We start from the raw sequence: 4,718 nt of genomic DNA on the forward strand, positions 1-4,718 counted from the left end.
GAACATTCTATAGTCCGGCAGTCATTACCTCGTGACTACGTTGTGACTCTGTACTTTTACACTTCCTGGTTTCTGGAATCTGAACTGACTGATTTTAGTAACTCATGGCCTGTACCTAAAAGGAGAAATCTCGGGCCTTAGTTTTAGGGTGAAAGCATTTTGGTCTTATTTCAAAGATGGCTCATTTTGGTCTCACAGTATGTTTCTGTCCAGTATGAAATTTCCAATGTCTTCTACAATTCAAAATCTGGATAAAGGATGTGTCGGTCTTTGCATTTGTATGCTTTCTCTCCATTATGAATTTTCTGATGTGTTCTGAGGTGGGAGCATGTTGTAAAAAATTTGTCACATTCTTTACAACTTTAAGGTCTTTCTCTGGTATGAACTCTCTGATGTATTCTAAGATTTGACTCCTGCGTAAAAGGACTTGTCACATTCCATACAATTGTAAGGTTTCTCCCCAGAATGAACTCTCTATGTCTTCTAAGATCTGTGCAACTGGTAAAGGATTTGTCACATTCCTCACATCTGTAAGGTTTCTGCCAAGTATGAACTCTCTGATGATTTATAAGACTTGTAAGATTGATAAAGGAAATGTCACAGTCTATGAATTTGTAAGGTTTCTCCCCAGTATGAATTTTCTGATGTGCTCTAAGAGATGAGTATCTAGTATAAGACTTGTCACATTCCATACATTTGTAAGGCTTCTCCCCAGCATGAACACTCTGGTGTTTTTTAAGGGTTGAGTGGTGGGTAAAGGATTTGTTACATACCTTACATTTGAAAGGCTTTTCACCAGTATGGATTCTGTAATGAGTTTTAAGATGTGATAATTCAAGAAAAGACTTACCATATTCTTTACATTTGTGTAATTTCTCTGGAGAATGAATTTTTCTGTGCCTACTCAATGATGAATAGTGGGGAAAGGATCTGCCACACTCATTGCATTTGAAAGGCTTCTCTTCACTATGGACTCTGTGATGATCTTTAAAGTGTGAAGGATTGTGAGAAACGTTGCCACATTCTTGACAAATATAATGTCTCCCAACAATCTGCATTTTCTGATGTTTCTTGAGAGTAGAAGACTGAGCAAGGGATTTGTCACATTTCTTATATTTGTAAGGTTTCTCTCCATTATGCAATTTCTGATGGCTATGAAATGCTGACAACTGAGGAAATGACTTTCCACATTCTTTGCATTTGTAAGGTTTCTCCCCAGTATGAAGTCTTTGATGTATATTAAGACTTGAAAGCTGGGTAAAGGATGTTTCAAAAACATTGCACTTGTAGGGTTTAATTCCAGTATGAATTCTCTCATGTTCAGTGAGGTTTGAGGCAGTCCTGAAGCATTTCCTGCATTTCCCACATTGGTGTGGTGTCTCTCGAATTGCTTGTTGTGAAAGACTATATGCAAAGGTGAAACAGTCATCATATTCTTTCTGCCTATGCTTCTTCTTTGCAGTGTAGAGTCTTTGATCTTGAGTAATGTTGGAACACAAATTTAAAGATTTCTCAAGGTCTTCAGATTTGCAACGTTCTTCTCCAACGTGCATGCTTTCATACCTGTCTAGGTTTGATGGGTCTGTGATTACTGCAACTGTAGTTATTAGAGTTTCCTCTGGTTTCATGTGCTTTATAAAGTGCACATGTGGAGAGATCATGAAGCAATTTGCCAAGCTCATTACATTGACAAGACTCCTTTTCAGTCTTCACATGTTAACGGACAGGATCACATTTGCAATAGTTCTCTAAAAATCAGTACAATTCAGATTAATAGTGCTTATTCCAATGATAAACATGTGATAAATAATTGTATCCCTAAGTTCTCTTTTAACGTAAGTGAACGTGGAACTACTTAGAGTTCCCAGTAATGGACATTTTTCATTCACTGTAATTGTATGGATACTCACAACAATAGCATGAAAACCTTCAAAGGACAGTGATTTACAACAGATATCTTTATCAAAAATACTTAAGTGGGAAAAAGATGGAAAAATAATTGATAGCTGTCCTTTAGCTTTGTGATAGAACTCACTGAGTGATTATATTTAGAATATATGTCTCTATCTTTAAATATTTCTTCTCAGAAATTGATGAAGAGGAGTTTAATCCAATCCTAGGTTCACAGTATTTATACCTGCTAAGTAATAGGCAGTGAGGAGTACTGTTCAGAAGACCCAATGACCCATGCTAGCTAGAACTTTTAGAAAGAGTACAGAAGTTTAAGATAGTACTGCACTCAGTAATTAAAAACACAAAGCAGAGGAATTTAGGTAAGATTTCTCAATTGATATTTGTAGTCAAATACTTAAGTATATTTAGCATTTCCAGATTTTTTTTTTTTTTTTTTTTTTTTTTTTTGGTTTTTCGAGACAGGGTTTCTCTGTGTAGCTTTGCGCCTTTCCTGGAACTCACTTGGTAGCCCAGGCCGGCCTCGAACTCACAGAGATCTGCCTGGCTCTGCTTCCCGTGTGCTGGGATTAAAGGCGTGCGCCACCACCGCCTGGCCATTTCCAGATTTTATATCTTGAGTTTGTCTCACAAATAAAACTGTTGTGCCCAGATCGTGACCCCCAGAGAGACCACCAAAGACGAGTGTACCAGAATCCTAAAGCAAGGTTTAATTTCGGGATATCCAAATGCAATACAAGACTAGGCAGGGACTTCGTCCAGCAGATCCAACACAGTGGAGGCTGGAGGAAGTGCCCGCCTGTCTGCAAGCTCAGTTTTTAAAGGGAAAAATCACAAGGTTACATCATTTAGGGGTGCTAGTACGGGTAAATTCTGATTGGCTTGTGTCTAGGAATTCCAGAAATCGTGATTCAATTTTCCTTCTAAGGAGGTAGTTGCCCACCACCATTTCTCATTGGCCGCCCCCAGATGGGGGCATCTGGTGATTACACAGTCACGATGGAGACTAGGGTTGGGACATTCTATGGTCAAGCAGTTGCCTAGGGGGCCAGGGAGAGGACATTCCATAGTCCAGCAGTCATCACCTCCTGACTACCTTGTGACTCTGTACTTTTACACTTCCTGGTTTCTGGAATCTGGGCTGACTCGTTTCAGTAACTTCTGGCCTGTTCCAGTAACTTATAGCCTGTAGCTAAAAGGAGCAGTCTTAGGCCTTACTTTTAGGGTGAAAGCATTTTGGTCTTATTTTGGTTCCCCAAAAACCATATCATTGCAATAATAGACATGGGACTTTAAGGTATGAGTGAAAATATTATATTCTACTGAGTTAATGGATGAATCTTGGAACCAAAATGAAGGGTGGATGACACCTCTGAAATGGAAAATGCAAAGAGAAAAATAAATAACATAAAAAAGTTCTTTCCTACTACTAAACTTTGCCTTGTCTCCTGTTTGCTTTTTCAGGACAGCCTAACAGATTTTACATCTTGTGAAGGCAGAACAAACAAAAGATGGGTTAGGAATTCTACAAGCAAAATGTTCTCATCCACAAAGACCAGGTTGGTGTAATTCTCCAACATCACATCAATGTACAAAGCCCTCTGTGCAGAGTCCAGGCATTCCCACTCCTCCTGGGGGAAGTCCACAGTCACATCCCAGAATGTCAACAGACCCTGAAACAAAAATTGTGGTTTCAGCATGTGCTACTTGCAATTGCTTTCCATATATAAGGGAGTGAAATGTAGATGAGCAAAGATCATTACTCAAAAAGAAGATTTCCAATACAGTCACATTCTTTTTTTTTTTTTTTTTTTTGGTTTTTTGAGACAGGGTTTCTCTGTGTAGCTTTGCGCCTTTCCTGGATCTCACTCTGTAGACCAGGCTGGCCTCGAACTCACAAAGATCCACCTGCCTCTGCCTCCCGAGTGCTGGGATTAAAGGCCTGCGCCACCACTGCCCGGCCTACAGTCACATTCTATCACGAATGTTCTAACTCTGTGAAAACAGGATGAAACAATAATCTTACAAGCAGTATACATGAAACAAGAAATACATTTAAGGTCTGAACATGGTTATCTATCTGTTGTGGATTCTGTATTTATGTTACACAGGATCACAGCAGACATGTCTCAGAAGAAAAATTCATGATGAGGAATTTGCTTTAAATGTTGTAGATCACGCTAAAATATGATGCAAATAAATCATGTGTGAACTGGGGCCTTACATGACTCTAGTCTAACAGACTCAATTAAGATGTTTAAACTCTAGGTACAATGCCACACCATTAAACATCAAAGAGGTATGTATAGGCGACAGAATACATGATTGATTTTATAGACAAGGAGTTTTGTTTTTTTAACAGTACCACATACTGTCATTTTAACATTAATATTTAAGATAAGTAGTCTATGCAATTAATTTTATGATAATATTTAGGCCGCTATAACAGATAGAAAAATCTGCATCCATCATATTTGGTATAATCCAAAATTTCCCTAAGAATATGCATAAGGCAACAGAGACAAATAACAGTTTGAGAAGTTTGAAAGAATTTTTCTCTTCACTCCCAAAGAGTAATAAAAATTGAGGGAAGTTCAAAAACAAATAAAAAAATCTTTAAGGTATACGTAAGAGAATCTGTACTAGTGACATATTAGATAAGGCTCATAGCAAGAATTTACCAAAAATTTAATTAATTAAATACTGAGTCTTGTATAATATTAGAGGGACCAGCCTTAATATTATACATCCCAGGGGCTCAGAAGAGAGAACTACTAACAGCAAGGACTATTTTCAGAAAACAGCGA

The 4,718-nt window shown here is 38.0% G+C and overlaps 1 pseudogene; it reads right to left on the reverse strand.

Moving 5' to 3' along the window:
• Positions 1-233: 233 nt before the first annotated feature.
• On the reverse strand, positions 234-1,726 carry LOC128124277 (zinc finger protein 54-like; annotated as a pseudogene).
• Between the last annotated feature and the right edge of the window lie 2,992 nt (positions 1,727-4,718).

Source organism: Peromyscus californicus, unplaced genomic scaffold (assembly GCF_007827085.1).
Source record: "Peromyscus californicus insignis strain IS unplaced genomic scaffold, ASM782708v3 Scaffold_4__1_contigs__length_199733344, whole genome shotgun sequence".
Classification (NCBI taxonomy): Eukaryota; Metazoa; Chordata; class Mammalia; order Rodentia; family Cricetidae; genus Peromyscus; species Peromyscus californicus.